Source organism: Stegastes partitus, unplaced genomic scaffold (assembly GCF_000690725.1).
Source record: "Stegastes partitus isolate 25-593 unplaced genomic scaffold, Stegastes_partitus-1.0.2 Scaffold1856, whole genome shotgun sequence".
Lineage (NCBI taxonomy): Eukaryota > Metazoa > Chordata > Actinopteri > Pomacentridae > Stegastes > Stegastes partitus.
Genome location: NW_007579587.1, coordinates 99,450 through 118,548, shown reverse-complemented (window position 1 = coordinate 118,548; position 19,099 = coordinate 99,450). Strand labels below are relative to the sequence as shown.

The following is a 19,099-nucleotide window of genomic DNA, read 5'->3' as shown; positions in this document are numbered from 1 at the left end:
AAGCACACTCACATTCACACCTACGGACAATTTAGAATCACCAATTAACCTCAACATGTTTTTGGACCTTGTAGGAGGAAGCCGGAGAACCCGGACAGAACCCACGCAGCACGGGCAGAACATGTAAACTCCACGCGATTTCCCGGTGCCCCAACCAGGACGCAAACCGGCGACCTTCTTGCTGCGAGGCGGCTAGAATTCCTGGAATCTATTTGCATGGAGTTCACATATTCTCCCTGTGCAGTGTGAGTTCTCTCTACTTTTTCTTTTATTTATTTATTCTAAATTTCCTTTGTTTTAACCGTTGACGGGCAAGGTAAAATATATTAATTATGATTTGCAACTCTTTTTTTTTTTCTTTTAAGTCACAAAAATTTAAATATCTTGAAATGTCCTTCAGTAACACCCTAGGGTTGAAATATTTATTTTCCAAGTATTTTAAGGAGTGCCCTGTAAAGGGACAAGCGATGGCCAGACTGAAAATATGAAAATCACACCTGTGTAGAACTAAGAGTAAAACAGGTAGAGTCTCAGCTTACCTGAGATGCTGAGTTGAATTTCTTTATGATTCATCCTCCCTTTTAAGTGAATGAAAAGACATGACTGTGTTAAAAGGATGTCCAATATGCCAAGCTGTTGCTTCCAGAGAAAGTAAAAATGCAGTCATTAAAAAAAAAAAAAAAAAAAAATCTTCTTCTCTGTCGTCTGTGATCCCCGCATTCACACAAAAAAAATGCTTAAAAACGTATAAGTACCTCTGGCCTCGTAGCTCTTTCATTACTTACACTAAAAACACACAGAGGTTTTTCTATCTGTGACATTTACTGTCATTTTGTAATTCAGAGACTCCTGTTCTCTTGTTCCAGATAAGCTGACCTTTACTGCTGTTCATCTCAGTGGCTGTTAAGTCAAATCTTCCCATCTCAGACACACTGTAGTATCCATATTTGTAGTCCAGTCCATTTGTTTCCATAGCTGTAGAAAAGAAAGAAAACCTTATTTCCAACTGTGACTGAACAAATGTACCTGGTTCCTATGCGTCCTCAAGCTGAACTGACCTTGATCAGACCTCGGTGATTGAATCATCAGCGGTGTTTTTTTGCNACATCTATGCTGATATAGGCTTTCAGTAGAAAATATGCCATCTCCTCTTGTTTCGGCAATAGATTTTCAAGATGAAATGAAACTACGTTTTTGGTTCTTTGCTCAACCCATTTTATGCCTGATGAGATGTAAATAATGATTTAATTATGTAAGTAATTAGTAGGTAAATTGCCTTGCAGCTCAAAGTTGTAGATGGGTGTAAAACCCATAACAGCAGGAAAAAGTTAGAACTTTATCAAAACAAGTATATAATATATATGTAGTGTGTAAAGTGCGGGTAGTAGACTCTATGTTGGGTAGTAACCAAAGATCTTGTGTTTTCAGATTAATTACGTCAATACTTCTTTTTGGCCACTTGGGGGCAGCAAAACAAGCTGTAAAGACAAAACTTTTACCACTTGAGAAGTTGCTATTGCTAACATGCAATAAACAGCTGCTAATTCTCACCTGAAATATGCACAGCATTAGCATTCACGTTTTTGTCCACATGATGAAATGAAGTCTAGTATTTTCTATCTCTGTTTTTGTTCTCTACCCATGAAAGTGACATTTTAAACATCATTAACACAACATATTAGCTTACTAAATTGTGTCATGGATGTACGAAGAGAGCACAACAAAGTGGATTTTTGTTAAAGTGTGGATAAGACACCTTTTCTATTCAGAATTTTCAATCCATGGAGGTTGCAGGCCATAAAAACCAAAACAATTAGCTGAAAGATGCTAAAATGCTACATACAGTTGAGAGGAACTGTAAAGTTAGGAGGTCACTTATGTAGGTGTTATAATAATTGTTATATCTTTTGCTCTGAGCCTCTTTAACATCAGTTATTTGTTACTTTAACCCTATTAGCTGAGGATTAGTACAACATAGAGACCTCTAGTAATTTGTACTCTGATCCTAATATTGTGTAAATCTGCCATATCCGCAGCTCATAAAGTAACAATTACACAGAGGTCCTGGTACAATATTAGCCTTTAGCAAATTGATATCTCTGTGATTTGGGGGTTGCATTTTATTTATATTTTTATATTTCTGCGTCAATTTCTCCACTATTTTCTTCTGCCTCTCTGATGCTGGACAATAGAGGCTGCATTTATGAATGCTAAATGTAAGTTTGAAGCATTTTGGGTGCTAATTCAGGTAGCTCATGTTGTTCCATAAACCCATTCACAGAAAGCTGAAATCCATCAGAACTGCAAAATCTTGAAATTTTGTGGGAGCCTTTCAGTACCATATCCATGGATGATGCCAGAAAAATCACATCACCTTAAAAACACTATTCCATGTGAATAGGGTTATTGTTGGTATATTAATGCTGCTTTAAAGCCAAAGTTGAACGTTTTTGAAAAACAAAAAAGTGACTAACTTTTTTGCTGAGAGAAAGATGAGAGGATTGATACCGCTGTACGATCTCAGTAAAATATAAGGCTGTTGATTGTCTCTGCAGGTCACATGGTAACCTCACAGTGATGACAGGGCTCTAGGCGAAAGTCTGGCACGAAACCTCCACGAAAGCATGTCACACTTACACGATGCGCAAAGAAACACGATAGAAGGTGCTGATTAGTGGGATTCCCAGCTGTTGGTAAATAGGTTTTGTTACTTTCAGACAGAACCAGGAAAACCATCTGAAGTTTTTATGCTAAACGAAGACATGACAGTGGTCCTGGTGTTCTCATCTAAAGATGAAAGATACGTGTGTTTGCCAGAATGCCAACTTGTTGCTTTACGATGTGAACGGAAAGAAAGAAGCAAAGTAGGAAAGTCAGTATGTTTTATAAAACAAAATGTATTAGTCCAGGTGATTTGTTAACTTGATGCTTACTCTTCAGAAAAGCATGGGGCATTAAATATCTTCAGATATGGAGCTATTGCAGATGAACCTTTCTGACCACGAAACCAGCAGAAGCTTCGATGACCAAATGGGTTGTGTGAACCCAAGTGAGTGGAGACCATCATGGTCAACTATTAATTAATGAACCGAAGGATTAAGCTTTTTTTTTAAAAGTCTAGCCTTGATTCCAAGATACTGTGATTTTCTTCTCAAATCTCTGAGGTCATCATTAGTGTTTCACCTGAACAGTTTTTGATGATGTAAACAGTGTCATTGAAACTGCTGACCATCAAAATACGTCCCGGTGAGGACACCCAGGATCTTTTTGCGTGGAGTTTGCATGTTCTCCCCGTGCAGTGTGGGTTCTCTCCGGGTTCTCCAGCTTCCTCCCACACAGTCCAAAAACATGCTGAGGTTAATTGGTGAACCATGCAGGATCCACACTCTCTCCCCAACTCGTTAAGGCAGATGGCCACCTCCCCTGAGCCTGGTTCTATCTTAGAGTTTTTTTTCTTCTTCTTCCTCCCTGTTAAAGGTTTCTATTTTTGGTTCCTTCTTACCATTACCCTCTATTTGCTCATAGGGAATCCAACAGCAACTCTGGATTGCTGGGTTATCTGCTCTCTGTTTGAAATGTGTAAGGTCTTCACCTCACTATGTGAAGTGCTATGAGATGATATAAGTTGTAAATTAGCGCTATATAAATACAATTAAATTGAATTATTCACTTGCTTTTCGTTGGACATGTTAGCTGTGTGAAGCACAATATCTACACCCTGAAGCATAATCTAAAAACTGTATTTACCATGCCGTGGTTTTCCTCAGGTTGAAGCGACCATCACTCCTGTGTGCTGCTTCTCCCACCAGACGCAGCAGATGAAGCCGGATCTCTAAGCTGAGGGTCAGAAGCACCACAGGACAGGGGTCACGAGATCATAAAGAAAATAAATCAGATGTTCTTGTGAATTACTGGATAATTCTACTCAGGGCTGCACAGCACTGGAAAGAAAATGTTTTTGTGGTACTAAGTGTAAAAAAAGTAGCTGTGCTGCTTCTTGGAGAGTTAAAAAATGCAGGACGCTGCTGACAGAGTATCTGTTATCATCAATATTGAGATTGCAATTTGCCATTTCATCACAATCATTTATTGAGGCAGAATGTAGTTATTTTCTTTCACATTTAAATCAACAGAGTTCTGCTTTCTGTTCCACATCAGACCTTGTTCTTGTTAATGCCCAAATCTGCATGAAAATGACTTAAAATGAGGTTCATCACCTGAAGCAGAGCATCTTCTAGACAGAATAGTTTTAGCTAAGTTTATGTACACTTCCTGTTTCCTATGAGCAGAGTTTGATACAAGGGACGTGCATCTTAAAAATGAGGAATATTCCATAAATTGTGCGGTCCTGCAATTGATATTGTGTCTCTTGCTGCAACCAAATCATCCTTTTCAGAATCAGAATCAGAAAAAAACTTTACTTATCCTCAAGGGGTAATTAGGTGGGCAAAGAGTGACACATTAAAAATGAGCAAGAGAAAGAAAAACAACACACAAAAAACACACAAAAAGGTGGGTGAAAGCAGCAGATTATGTGTAGTTGCAGTAATAGCATGAGTGTTGCTGCGGCGGTAGTAGTGTCCATACAAGAGTCACAGATGGTAGCAACAGATTATGTACAGCAATAAGTTAGAAAAATAAACATAAATAAATAAATATGTGTGTGTGTTTAAATTTCATTTAATTTTAAAAATACAATAAAATAACAAAATAAAACAATACAATAATAATAATACAAACAATATGACTACTTCGACTAATAATAATAATAATAACAATAATAATAATAAATTAAAAATGTAATATGTATTAAAAAGCAGCCATTAAAACAACAGTTTGAACAGCAGCATGTACAGAATGGTAATATTGCAAACAAAGACGTGTTTCTTTCCTGTTCCTCACTCATATTGCTGTGCACATATGGAGCATGCATGTCAACAAACGTTGTGTCTTGCAAATAAATGTAAAAAAAAAAAATCATTTTATCTAAGAATCCTTGAATCGGAGGCAGTGCTTACCTGTCTGGCAGACTTTTCTCTGCAGAGTAGTGATGTAAAGTAAGAACAAGAAAGCAGCAGAAAGAGGTGTAGCATGATGTGTTTGAGTTAATCTGCCTTACTTGCAGACCTAACTACTTTAACCTGGAACAGGAAAAATAACTTGAAGTAGATTAGATTTCTTTGCCTTGAGAGGCTACAAGCCATAAAGGATTTAGAGCAGAAAGCAGGAAAGTCATTTAGGAGTGAATGTGCACTTTGATGTTTGTACTTACAGAGATCACAGCAAAAGTCACACCAGTGACTCTGTTGGTCTCATCCTGGATCTAAAAAATGAAGCATGCAGTGTTACAGCTAAAACATCTGACATAATAATATCAGTGTCATTTACAATATTACTTTCCTCAATCCATCCATCCGTTATCTATACACCGCTTAATCCTCATTAGGGTCGCGGGGGGGCTGGAGTCTATCCCAGCTGACTNTATGCTATGCAAATATGTACTCCCTTTTGACAAAGTACCCACTTGTCCTGTCTGACAACCACCTGTAACACCTGCTGAACGACTGAGCTGTCATCTACATCCGCATTGTCTGTATGTGTTTCCACTGAAGCCACTGTAGTATTAAACATGGCCTCAGGATACATGCCAGCCAATAACAGCCAATAAAATATAAGGGTGAGTTTACTGCAAGAATCAAAGTAAACCTGTTTTCTAATTTATTTAAAGCTACTCAAGTATCGTGTTGTTTGTTAAACACCAGTAACAAATGCAGGAATTCACTACAATTTCCCAGACAATATAAAAAATACAATTGATCAGGCAACATAGTCAAAACATACATAAAACACTCCTTATCTAAATACTTCGGGTCTTCAAAATAAAATTACAGGGAGGAAAAAAACTTCCGTCTTCAGAGTCTGATGTGAATAATGTTTATTTTATACAGAAATCTTCCCCCTTACCTGGAAAAAATCCAGTCAGATTTTTGCGACAGCTGTCTGCCAGTACTTGCCACTGTGCAGTTTTATACTTTGCAGCTTCACCACTCCCTTCCCCTCTCTTTGCTCCACCTTTCGGTCATTGTTTGCTAATTTGGAACACAGAGCGAGGGAGAGCGCATGTGCTGTATTCTAGCCTTAGACTTCCGTTGATTTTTTATTGGGTTGGGTTTTTTCATAAGTTTGTTCAGTTTGTCTACACATCACATTATCAAACTGCCTCATTTATTTATGCTCAAATCTTACACATCATATTTTGAATCTTTTTGTATGCTTAAACCTTATTTAGACATCCTAATCATATCTCCAGTTTTGTCTTTTATGCAATACTAAAAAAAAAAATCTGTCTTGTCTTTTGTTTAATTCAGTTAACTCATTTGCTTTCTGTTCTCGACTTTTCATACTACAGTTTAGAGATTCCTCATTATAAAAATAGAAAAAGATGTTTTTTTTATTCATGGGGTTTTGTCCAAAAAGGATGTTTATGTTTCTGGCATCTAAGCCGTCACTAATAATCCCTGCAGGCTGATCACATGTTCATCAAGCTGCATCAACTGAAAAGGAAAACCAAGCATTAAAAAAAAAACAACAAAAAAGATAGAAATACTAGAAATCAGTGAACAACATGGCTCATTAATGCCTTTTTATTAGCTACTTGTAACTTGTACAAAACTACAAGTACCTTGGGCTGTGGCTGGACAACAAGTTGGATATGCAACACAGACAGGACAGGACAGAGCAGGCTGTACTTCCTGAGGAGGCTCCGGTTATCCGGTCAACAGCAGGAATTTCCTGCAGATGAGTCAGCGGTCGCCAGCGTCCTTTTCNTTTTGGACTGTGTGGGAGGAAGCCGGAGAACCCGGAGAGAACCCACGCTGCACGGGGAGAACATGCAAACTCCACGCAGAAAGATCCTGGGCGTCCTAACCGGGACACGAATCGGGGATCTTCTAGCTACGATGCGACGCTGCTAAATTTCACAAAATTTTGGGAACATATTTTAGGAAAGTTTGGGAATTATCTTGATGCCTTAGGACACATCCCTGCATGGTTCTTTGCACATAATATATTAACAGTAACAATGTGTCAATATTTAGCTAACATTAGGGGGAAGCAATCTTCAACCAAACTTTTTAATCAACCATAAACTCTAGTTTATCTAAAAGACCTTATTGTACCATATCATCCTAACAGAGCCCTTCGCTCTACTTGTGGTTCCTGGAGTTTGAAGGCAGAGCCTTCAGTTATCAGGTTCCTATGTTGTGTTTTCAGCTCCCAGTTTGGATTCGGTCGGCAGACACCATTTCTACTTTGAGGATTAGGCTTAAAACGTTCCTCTTTGATGAAGCTTACAGTTAGAGCTGCTCAGGATCACCTGAGCTGTCCCTTAGCTCTGCTGCTATAGGTTCAGACTGCTGGGAGATTCCCATGATGCACTGGGCTCCTCTCCTCAACTCTCCTCTCTCTTTCTTCCATACAGTTATGTACCTCCATTACATATCAGTGACTCTGTGTTTCAACCGAGGTTCTGGGTTTCTTCTTTCTGCGGGTGTCTCTGGATCTGGAGCTCCACGTCTCTGATCTGCAGCCGCTGCCCTCACACACACCCAACATCTTGATTGTTCTGTTTGTGTTGCTGCTCTCCATTGGCTAACCTGCTATCCTCACCCAACCTGTCCTGCTATCCCCACCATTCACACTCTCTCCCCAACTAGTTGAGGCAGATGGCCACGTCCCCTGAGCCTGGTTCTATCTGAGAGGTTTTTTTTTCTTCTTCCTCCCTCTTACCATTGCCGACTACTTGCTCATAGGGGATCCAGAGGCAACTCTGGATTGTTTGATTCTCTGTTTAAAATGTGTAAGGTCTTCACCTCACTATGTGAAGTGCTATGAGATGATATAAGTTGTGAATTAGCGCTATATAAATGAAATGAAATTGAATTATTCACTTGCTTTTCGTTGGACATGTTAGCTGTGTGAAGCACAATATCTACACCCTGAAGCATAATCTATAAACTGTACCATCGCTCTGGGTGTGGTTTCCCTCAGGTTGACGGGACCGTCCCTCCTCCTCCTCCTCCTCCTCCTGCTTCTCCCACCAGACGCAGCAGATGAAGCCAGATCTCCAAGCTGAGGGTCAGAAGCACCACAGGACAAGGGTCACGAGATCATAAAGAAAAAAAAATTGAATGTTCTTCTGAATGAGTAGCTGCGCTGCTTCTTGTAGAGGTAACCAACACAAGACGCTGCTGACAAAGTATCTGTTATTGTTACTGTTTAGATCAGTATTGAGATCACAATTTGCTAATTCATCACAATTTATTGAGGCAGAATGCAGTTGTTGTACTTTCACATTTAAATCAACAGAGTTCTGCTTTCTGTTCCACATCGGACCTTGTTCTTGCTAACGTACAAACCTGCATGAAAATGACTTAAAATGAGGTTCATCACCTGAAGCAGAGCATCTTCTAGACATAAAATAGTTTTAGTTAAGTTTATTTATGTACACGGCCTGTTTCCTATGAGCAGAGTTTTATACAAGGGACGTGCATTTTAAAATGATGACTATTCCATAAATTGTGCGGTCCTGCAACTGATATTGCATCTCTTGCTGCAACCAAATCTTCCTTTTCAGTGTTTCTTTCCTCTTCCTCACTCACTTTGCTGTGCACATATGGAGCCTTCATGTCAAAAAATGTTGTCTTGCAAATAAAGAAAAATTAACAGTTTTTATCAAAGAATCCTTAAATTGGAGGCAGTGCTTTTCTCTCTGCAGAGTAGTCATGAAAAGTAAGAACAACGCCAGTTTTCTTTTCACGTCAAGCAGCAGAAAGAGGTGTAGCATGATGTGTTTGAGTTAATCTGCCTTACTTGCAGACCTAACTACTTTAACCTGAAACAGGAAAAATAACTTGAAGTAGACATTTCTTTGCTTTGACAGGCTGCAAGCCATAAAGGATTTAGAGCACAAAGCAGGAAAGTCATTTAGGAGTAAATGTGCACTTTGATGTGTTTATACTTACATAGGTCAACGGATAAGTCTTATCATCATAAACGATAACTCCACGACTTCCAGAAGGATTGTCGTCACACTGGATCTAAAAAATGAAGCATAATAAGTGGAGAATTGACGTATTACAGCTAAAACATCCGACATAATAATATCCGTATCATTTATAATATTACTTTTCCTTTCCTTTGCTGATTTGATTTGATTAATGTATTGTATTTGCATCAATAGCTGGCACAAGATTTACCTTCAGGATCAATAAAGTTTTGTCTTATCTTAGAAAACAAAGAACCAATAATGGCCAAAAAGGAAAAATAGCAAAACTTACTGAACGGGACAAGTCCTCCTCCCAAAATGGCCGGACGCTTGAGACAATCTGCAAGACAGGGTTAGTTTGTATTTAAACAACTCGTTTGTTGTTCGATATCAACATTTAACCTCTTATCCTCACTTTAAGCCCATTCTGACTGCATACATGATAGTTAGAAGCTGATGCTTTTGGCTTTTAGGCAATATTTTAGTACAAAAGCCACACAGAAAGATCCCGGGATGCAGCCTGCTAGCTGTATGGCGGCAGTGCTAATCACCTCATTACCGTGACAACATGCCACTCACAATCTAATTCACTGTAACACAATGACACAAAGACTCTGACGTTGCTTAACTATTGTGTGACCTGAAATGCCAGTTTCATTAACACAATAAGAAAAACGAATGGATTCGTAGACGCTAACTCTTACTCCTATTATCGCGCGTTAGCTCCGTGGTAGCTGCGTGTTAGCCGATCAAACAAGATGCTGTTTTTATCACCTCAGTAATCATATACACAAACATCGGCATTTTAAGGACATCGATGACACCAATCAGCTCACCATTTCTATTTTTTTTCTTCGTGTACAGTTTCAGAACTCACGGAAAGAAAACCGGAAGATGTCACGTCGGAGATCAAGACGGTATCGCGAGAGCTGAATCCAAGCTCTCGCCTGTGTGGACCAATATGGGACATCGAAGGGGGATACTTCAAGAACTTATTTGAAGACACGAGTCAGATGAATAACTGAAAATGTTTTTTTACATTTTCCATTGTAGGATCTTTTTCACAGATTGACCAGATTCAGGTTCCTCTCGTACTGAACAGGATTGGTATTGCAACAACACATCATCAGTACGGTAAAACTAACCTGCCTCACNCACAGTCCAAAAACATGTTGAGGTTAATTGGTGATTCTAAATTGTCCGTAGGTGTGAATGTGAGTGTGCTTGGTTGTCTGTCTCTAAGTGTAGCCCTGTGATAGACTGGTGACCTGTCAAGGTGTCCCCTGCCTTCGCCCTGAGTCAGCTGGGATAGACTCCAGCCCCCCATGACCCCAGTGAGGATTAAGCGGTGTATAGATGATGGATGGAATGTCCATTTTGATGTTGTTTATACTTACAAAGATCTCAGAGGTCACACGAACAGAAACGACTCCATTGGTCTCATACTGGATCTAAAAAATGAAGTAAAATAAGTGGAGAATTAGAGTATTGCGGCTAGACCATCTGACATAACAATATCAATGTCATTTACAATATACTGCAATTGTTTGTGTAAATACCAGATTGAGTATCATCCATTTTAAACTTACAAAGATCGCAGAGGTCCAACCAGTATGAAAGACTCCATTGGTTCTGTCCTGGATCTAAAAAAATGAAGTAAAATAAGTGGAGAATTAGAGAATTCCAGCAAAAACATGTGACATAACAATATCAATGTCATTTACAATATACCGCAATTGTTTGTGTAAATACCAGATTGAGTATCATGTGTGACTTTTCATTGTCGTACAAAATCTCAATCTAATGTGCAGTGTTTTACTTTCAAGTACATGATTGTCAATGCAATGTAACATATGTCAGTTTTTATGTGTAAAATTTGAACTATTTGCAAAAAGGATTTAGCGCACATAGAAGGAAAGTCATTTGGGAGGAGTGAATGTCCATTTTGATGTTTAAACTTACAAAGATCGCAGGGGTCGCACCAACATAGACGACTCCATTGGTCGCGTCCTGGGTCTAAAAAATGAAGTAGAGTTCATAATGATGTTAAAAGAGCAAATGAGGACAGTGTCCTTATGGACAGGCTAGACTAACCAGAAGACCGAGGGATGCTTGTGGGACTCTTAGATGCAAATCGGAGTACTTACAACATTTTTCTGTTAATTGTGTGCGCTTTGGAGGAGCTGTAACGGGACTGTAGTACAACGGAAGAGGAACGGCAGAACCCCTTTCTGAGTTCTGCCAGAAGAACCGCTGCACTTCTTTGCCCAAAGGAATATAAAAATCAACTACAGTTCTGGTTGGAGTTACAACTCTTCATCTCCCCCTGGCTGGAGGACTTTATCCGACTATCAGGGCCCTGTACTGGGTTGCTGCTGCGCAGGAAGGGGGTCTCTCCTAGCTCAGGACACAACGGAGCCGAGTTGATCAGCTTCGGCCAGGCTGTTAGGCTCCCCCCCCTCCAAGTTAAGTATCTTGTCATTATTTTAGTTCTAGTTGAGCACAGTTTCTAATATTGTTTTTAACTAATTGGGTTTAATCATATCGTAATCAATTATGAGTGAATAATCAAATGCTATTGCTTTGCCCATGCTAAAGATCTGCAATAAATATATAATCCTGCAATTAAAGACAATTTGGGTTGACATTTTATTGAATCATTCACAGGTATCTGATGGTGATAAATGGTTAGGCAATTGTGTGCATATTAACTTTTAGTGGTTCTTAATGGTTAGTCTAAGTCACAAGTAAATAGAGTATTTGAACCATGCCCGCTGATAGGGGGGGGGGACAAACGGGTCTGTTGTCCCGGGCCCAGAGTGGCGGGGGGGCCCAGAACTGGACCCTCATTGAATTATGGATTTTTTTTTCCCCAAAGAAGGGCTATTAATGGAAAGAAACAGTGCAATATTTGAGTTAGAAGTTTTNATTGTTGTTGTTGCTGATGTTGTGTTGGTGTTGTGTTGTTTTTCCTAGTACAATTTCCCTGAGGTTTACACCGAGGGATCAATAACGTTCTATTCTATTCTATTCTATTCTATTCTATTCTATTCTATTCTATTCTATTCTATTCTAGCTTTTTGACAACAGTGGTGCTCCATGGCACAGAGGTTCTGAGTATACTCACCCACAACTTGGTAGTCAGCCAAATTCACTGTTATCTTTCCAGGGAATTTGTTGACAGTAAAGTAATAAAGTACAGAGAATCACCAGGATTGTCTTTAACAGCAAACATGCAAGAAGCCAACTTCACAATGACAAGAACAAACTTGTTTGTTTCACTTGAGTTGTCTGACAAGTCCATCCTTTTCTCTTCCTATTAAACCTCATCCTGCTTTATGACAGTTTAACAGGTTGTTGAGTGCTCTTTACACACAACATGTTCAGTCAGGCTGCATAAGGTTGAGACTTCAGATCTTATAAAAGAAGTACAAAGAATATGTGACTTTTATTGTCAGTTGAATCCATTTTTCTGTAATCTTCTGTCATGTCAGTGTCCCACTCTCTCACATCTCCAATCTCCTCAGCATTCTATCAGCACTGGAGTCTGGCTGTACCTCATCACCGTCCTGCTACAGGTGGAGAAAAACAATAACTTGTCATTATTATTATAGAAATATATATATAATTATATATATTATTATTATAGGGAAGTCATTATTGTTGTGGGCGATGCTAAGTGCAGGATGCAGTGATGGTGCTCCTGCAAAATAGTGATGTTGGACCTTTGGTTTTGGTGGAAAATGTACATACAGAGAAGCCATCACTGTCACTGGAATAGTTAACACCAAAAGAACCAAGCAGGGCTGCCTTCTGCACAATCCGAATCTTTGATAAAAGCTATTTTCAGAGTGTAGGTGGCAATCCAGATAATTTTGCATAGCGAGGCTTACCTCCACAACACTGTGTTACTCTGTAACCAACTTCCCCAGCAATGGATGGAGCTTCATATGAACAAAAACACAAGGTGATTGGCTACCAAACACAGACATTTAATTTAAATAGTAAAACATGAATGGCTATCTGTTGGGGAGGAACTGTGGTTTAAACTTAGGTCCATATCTCTTGGCACATGGTTCATCCAATCATCCATGCCCTGTAAAGAAAAACCTCCCTACCAACATCTCCCACTCCCCAGATGTACTTTTTCTTTGTTTAACTGCCATATACTGCAGCTGCTGCTCTTTCATAACATGCCAATGTGGCCATGTTGTTGTTATGAGTCATAACAATTACATGGTCACATTGGCATTTTATCATAACTTATGACCCTGTGGGTCATCAAGAGTGTTTTTGTGTCTGCTGCTTGCTTCTCTCCTCAGTGTGTGTGCGTGTGTGTGGCATGAACTAATGGATTAGGACCAGGTGGTGAGCCTGGATTGGCTGTCTCACCTGCTGCTGCGCCTGATTCCAGCCACACGATTGGTCAGAGGGCGGGCCCATCCACTATTTGAACAGCCCGCCAGCTGCACTCGTCCTCCTCACCTCCAGCCTCGCCACCTCAGAGAAAGCCAGCAGGCCATCGCGATTGTACTGCAGGAGGATGCAGCAGTAACTTGTTTGTTCCAAGATCGTGTGCAACAGATTCCGAGTCTTGTAGTGACTCTTTGTAAAAATTGTAGATAGAGAGCAGAGTAGGAGGGAGAGGCCTTTTTCTTTTAAACCCTTTTTATACTGTTTTTTGCTTACTAGATAGGTAGGTAAGTTATTGTCTTTTATTTGCGTTTTCTTTTTCAACAGGGAAGTCAGGGTTAATGTGGAACAGGTTTTGTTTGTTATTTTTGGCCTATGTTCCTCCTCTTCATTGTAAAAATAAAAGAACCTGCTCATTTTCATACCTGGCTTGTTTTGATTGCTGGCCTTCTCTGAAGTGGAAAGACTGGTGTGGAGCAAAATTCATGTTATGCCAAAGGTTCCCCTAGACTGGGGCATAACATAATCCTTTGCTTTATTTTGGTTTTGAAGAGCATTAGTATGTGGGGCTACGATCTATGTATTTGGACCAAAGAATCAGTGGTGGCCATCAGGACCTACAAGATGGACCCAAGACATTGGCACCATGTTCACTGCTGCATTTAGGGTCCAAACATGTGTATAATTGAAATCACACACGTTTTTTCCTCAATAAACAGAAATATATTGAAAAAAATATGGAAATATCTACAGATATCTGTTAACAGAGGATTAAGCGGTGTATAGATAATGGATGGATGGATGGACTTCATAAAATGAGGACAGATTTAACATGTTTTCTGCTGTATATTGGGAAAGACAGGTTGATGGGACGTCCTGGACGCCTCCCTGGGGAGCTGTTCCGGGTGTGTCCTACCGGGAGGTCTTACTTCTCCCTCACATTGTAGGATTTCTTTCAGGCTTCTTTTAACATACATCAAATTCATGCACCTGAACACATCATCAGTGACGTTTCCTGTGGTCATAGGGTGCTTCAGGCCTTTCAGCATCACACGTCATCACCCAGGCCTCACAGGTACATCATGTTTCCAGGCAGCACTGCACCACCTACAGCAGGGGTGGGCAATCCTGGTCCTCGAGGGCCACAGTCCTGCATGTTTTAGATGTTTCCCTCTTCCAACACACCTTATTCAAATGATCAGGATCGTTATCAGGCTTCTGCAGAGCTTGATGATGAGCTGATCATTTGAATAAGGTGTGTTGGAAGAGGGAAACATCTAAAACATGCAGGATTGTGGCCCTCGAGGACCAGGATTGGACACCCCTGATCTACAGTCATCTTCAAATGTATTCATCCCCTCCCATTAAAGAAGGAAAAAAAAAAAGCTGTCACTGAAATAAGTTGAAATTGACAAAAGTGATGATAAATAAAGACTTAATGAACATCTTGGCATTGCTTTTGAATTGCGGTTCAACAGAAATACAAATAGAAACAGAAAGTTTTTTTTTTTTTTTAATGATTCTTTTCAACCACAATTCAAAAGCAATGTCTTATTTCACTAAATTGTCATTTAACAAATGTTTATTTTTTAGAACTTTATTCAGTTCCTAGTTTTTAGAGTGATTACTGTGAATTTTGCCTTTTTTTCAATGGAAGGGTTTGAATACATGTGAGGACGACTGCATGTCTGTCAACATACAGCTATTAGTATGATTCATATCTGACACAATGAGGTTTCTCAGGTTTCACAGAGGATTCAGGATTTTGCAGGAACATTAACAAACAAACGTACTCAGCACAGCAGCAGAAACTTACATTAAAACAGAGTCCGTTGGTTCATTATGTTCTATCTTCTGTTATACACACTGACAGGTCATGAGTTCAGCATCAAGGTTTATAAAGTGATATTTTTGCATTGAATCTGGAGCTCCATCACAGCTGTCAGCACATTTTTATTAAAATAAATCATCACTATACAGAAAATTATGGCGTGGGCTCTGCAGCAAGTCAACACAAGAGCATGAATCAAGTTTAAGGTTCACTGTGGCTAAAACTTACTGTAAAGTCATGACTAAAGTGTGACCTGTTTTCTTTATCTCATGCGAATACTTTGTTGTCTGTGCTTTAACATTTTCTGTTCCCGAAGCTGGATCACAGTTTTATTTACTTTGTTGGCAGCCATTGGGGAAGCTACCACACTAAGGTTAGAATAAATAGGCATATTTAAGGTCTGCAAAGATTTAGAAACTGCAAATTTAGAGTGATGAGATGATTATAGGCCTGCGTTTGGCTTTGATGCAGATTGATGTGGTTGGCAGACAAAAACACCGTCAGCGCCGTGCTTCTGTTTTGGTTGTTATCTCCGGTAACAGAGTTCATCAAACTGCACTATCACCTCTGCGGCTGTGAAGGACACCGTGCATTGTTCTGCAGTCCTTTCTGCCGTCAGTGACTGGAATTGTTCTTTGCTGCTTCGTGTCATTTGACAACACAAGCCCAGCTTCATTAATCCTCGCTGCAGAAGTCGCACGTTTGTTTAATGAAACTGCTCTAGGCCAGACTTGGAAGTCACACTTATTAAAGTGAGACTGTCATTGATAAGTCTCACATTTCTCAGCCTGCATGGTGTAATACCTCCCTGATGAGAGGAAAAGGCCCTGGAGGACATTTAATTCCATCCTGGTGTTTATGAAGCCATCCTTGCATTAATTTATATGACACAGAGTTGATATAATCTGAAAATGGAGGAAACTTTTGATGTAAATGCTTGTGTTCGGAAGTGAACAGAGAAATGAATATTTTGTCCGACACTTGTGTTTGTCAGAGAAACAGCCAGCTGGGATTTTTGCTTGGTATAAAAATCTGTTAAATCTCGGCCCTTGTGGTTGCTTTTCCATCGACTCTTACAATTTGGGCTCATCAGTGCTGATATTTTACACCCCCTGCAGGTGCAAATCGAAAGTGTTACCGGAAAGCATCTTGTTAAAACCCTGAACTCGAGTTAAAGTTGCAATGAATCAATCTCTGGCCACTCAGAGGATATAAAAACTTCAAAACAAGCTCACACAGCAGCTATTGGCAGTCGTGTCATAGCGTTACATCATGTCAGATTTATGGTATGTGTTAAAGCGAGCGCTGACACCATTAATAACATCAACAGCATTTGCGCTGCTTTCTAACTGGCAAATAAATGAACTACAGCTAAAGCGGCGTTTGTGACGTTTGGATAAAGGCTCCATTTGCTTGCCGTTCTGTCGCACCAGATTTCAGGACGTGAACATGTTGTTGATACAAGTGAACAACTGTAAACTCTCACGTTGAGCTCTACATACAGATCTGAACGAGTCTTCAAGCTGCTTAGATAAGATTTTTCCTGCTTTTGTTCCAAATGTGACACCGTTTATATTCTGACTTTCTCTAACCTGACCCTTAACTTTGAATAAAACAATCAATATCTCCATAAATACACGCCGGTACAAGTCACAGAGGACCTGTTCTCCACCTGTACTCGTCGATGCCATTCTGGAGAATCAATCTCCGGTAGCTTACCTCTGACAGCTGCGGGACTTTCGGTACCTTTAGTACCATAGAAAATAAGTACAGTCATATTTTCAGAATATTGGTATTGACTCTGAAATATCAATTACGGTGACATCCCTATTCACAGCTACGTGTTATCGTAGCATGCTTGACGACTGGTAATATACCGGTGAGTTCCCTTAGTATGGATGCTCTCAAGACAAAACGACTCGTCTAAAACAGACTCCGTGTTCAAAAGTTAAAGATCGCTGCTGGACATTCCAAATATGAAAGATGCAAATGTTAAAAGCTGCTGTTTAAATACTTAATGTAGTGGTTCTGGTTATTGAGAACATGATGCTCCATGTAGGGAAGCTGCCAAGTCAGTAATTTTCGCTCCAGCTGCTTCAGTGCAAGAGGTCAGCAAGAAAGCCCAATTTCATTGTGCTTCTGCCAGGACTGTCAAAATAGGATTCTCTAGACCAGAATACTGTGATTTGAACCTGTAACATTCTTCTACCTTTCCTCTTTTTACTCACTCCACCGGCAGTGTACGTTGTGGGAACTGATGTGACTGTAGAAGCTGTCGGGGGATCCTCTGAGGACACTTTCATATTCAGAAACAATCAGGCAGGATAGTGTCAACACTCAAATCAAATATTTATCCATCGCCAGAATTTTTTGGAACTGCAGTCTTGTCTGTTATTCTACACACACACACACACACACACACATGCACGCACACTGTGAGTGGTTCATCCATTGGAACACAAAGGTCTTTACAGAGTTCAGAGCAGCATGATGATATAGCATCTGCTGAGATGTGAGCAGATCGTTAATGTGGTGTGAAGTAAAAATCTATTATAACTGTGATCGTGATGCCAGTTCTGATCCAGGAGCGTAAATGTTTTGTCAAAGACTTTCTACATTGAAGGCTTTGCATTGAAAATGTTGGCAATGACGTGAGTAACTGCCCCTAAATGCTGTAAATTCACCAATAGCTATGCATGAACAAATAAACGCTGATCATTAATTAAGGCTGCAGGGGGAAATATTGATTGTAAATTCAGTGTGATGTTTATTTCCACAGCACACTTGCATCACAACAACAGAGCTATAGCATATTCACTGCTAAACCCTGCTGCATAGGAATATTGTTTTCACACTGATTAGTCACATACATGCTTCTAATCTGTGTTAAGCTACTGTCAGCAGAACTCAATATATTTTTTTTCACATTTAAAGCTTACAAATAAAGTGAACAGTGACTTTGGATATGGGCTGCGTGGTGGCTCGGTGGTTAGCACCGTTGCCTCGCAGCTAGAAGGTTGCCAGTTCACGTCCTGGTTAGGACGCCGGGATCTTGCCTGTTCTCGATTTGTTCNAAAGAGATGTAAAGAAAGCAGAATAGAGGAGAATAAGAGGAGGCAAGGAGGAGGGGGGGGCATCTAATATCATCTTGTCCCGGGCCCAGGGAAGGCTGTCAGCTGGCCTGATTTGAACATATCCCTGGGGTTATTTTTGCCAAACCTCTAAATTTGTCCTAGCAATTCACCAAGTGCTCGTTCCATTAAGAGGAACGCTGCCATTAACAGCCGTGTTTGATGGGTGGTTTAACTACTGAGGCTACGTAGTTGGGTTACCTATTAGAAGAAGCGGGGTAGACGTCTGGATTAAGGCAGTAAGAAGCTAGGCGAGTTTCCTCAACACCACCTTAAGCAGTTCCATAGAATCCTATTAGGTCATGGGCCTGTAGGCAGTTAGAACCCGAGTAACGGAGAGCTGGACCTGTAGCCCTGTACGAGGTAATACCGGTGCGGAATAACAAATGTCATTTACAATATACCGCAATTGTTTTTGCAATAGAAGGAAAGTCATTTAGGAGGAGTGAATGTCCATTTTGATGTTTATACTTACAAAGATCTCAGAGGTCACACTAACAGAAACGACTCCATTGGTCGCGTCCTGGATCTAAAAAAATGAAGTAAAATAAGTGGAGAATTAGGGTATTACAGCAAAAACATCTGACATAACAATATCAATGTCATTTACAATATACCGCAATTGTTTGTGTAAATACCAGATTGAGTATCATGTGTGACTTTTCATTGTCGTACAAA

The 19,099-nt window shown here is 39.9% G+C and overlaps 1 long non-coding RNA gene across 2 annotated transcripts in view; it reads right to left on the bottom strand.

The window, feature by feature from the left end:
* Positions 1 to 18,976, bottom strand: part of LOC103372909 (uncharacterized) — a 33,083-nt gene extending 14,107 nt beyond the window's left edge. For both annotated transcript variants that reach the window (XR_521025.1, XR_521024.1), the window contains exons 1-6: positions 18,897 to 18,976; positions 11,009 to 11,062; positions 10,636 to 10,689; positions 10,444 to 10,497; positions 5,273 to 5,323; positions 3,748 to 3,837 (exon numbers count right to left, since the gene is read on the bottom strand). This is a non-coding gene — a long non-coding RNA (uncharacterized LOC103372909). The remainder of the gene's footprint in view (positions 1 to 3,747; positions 3,838 to 5,272; positions 5,324 to 10,443; positions 10,498 to 10,635; positions 10,690 to 11,008; positions 11,063 to 18,896) is intronic.
* Positions 18,977 to 19,099: the final 123 nt, after the last annotated feature.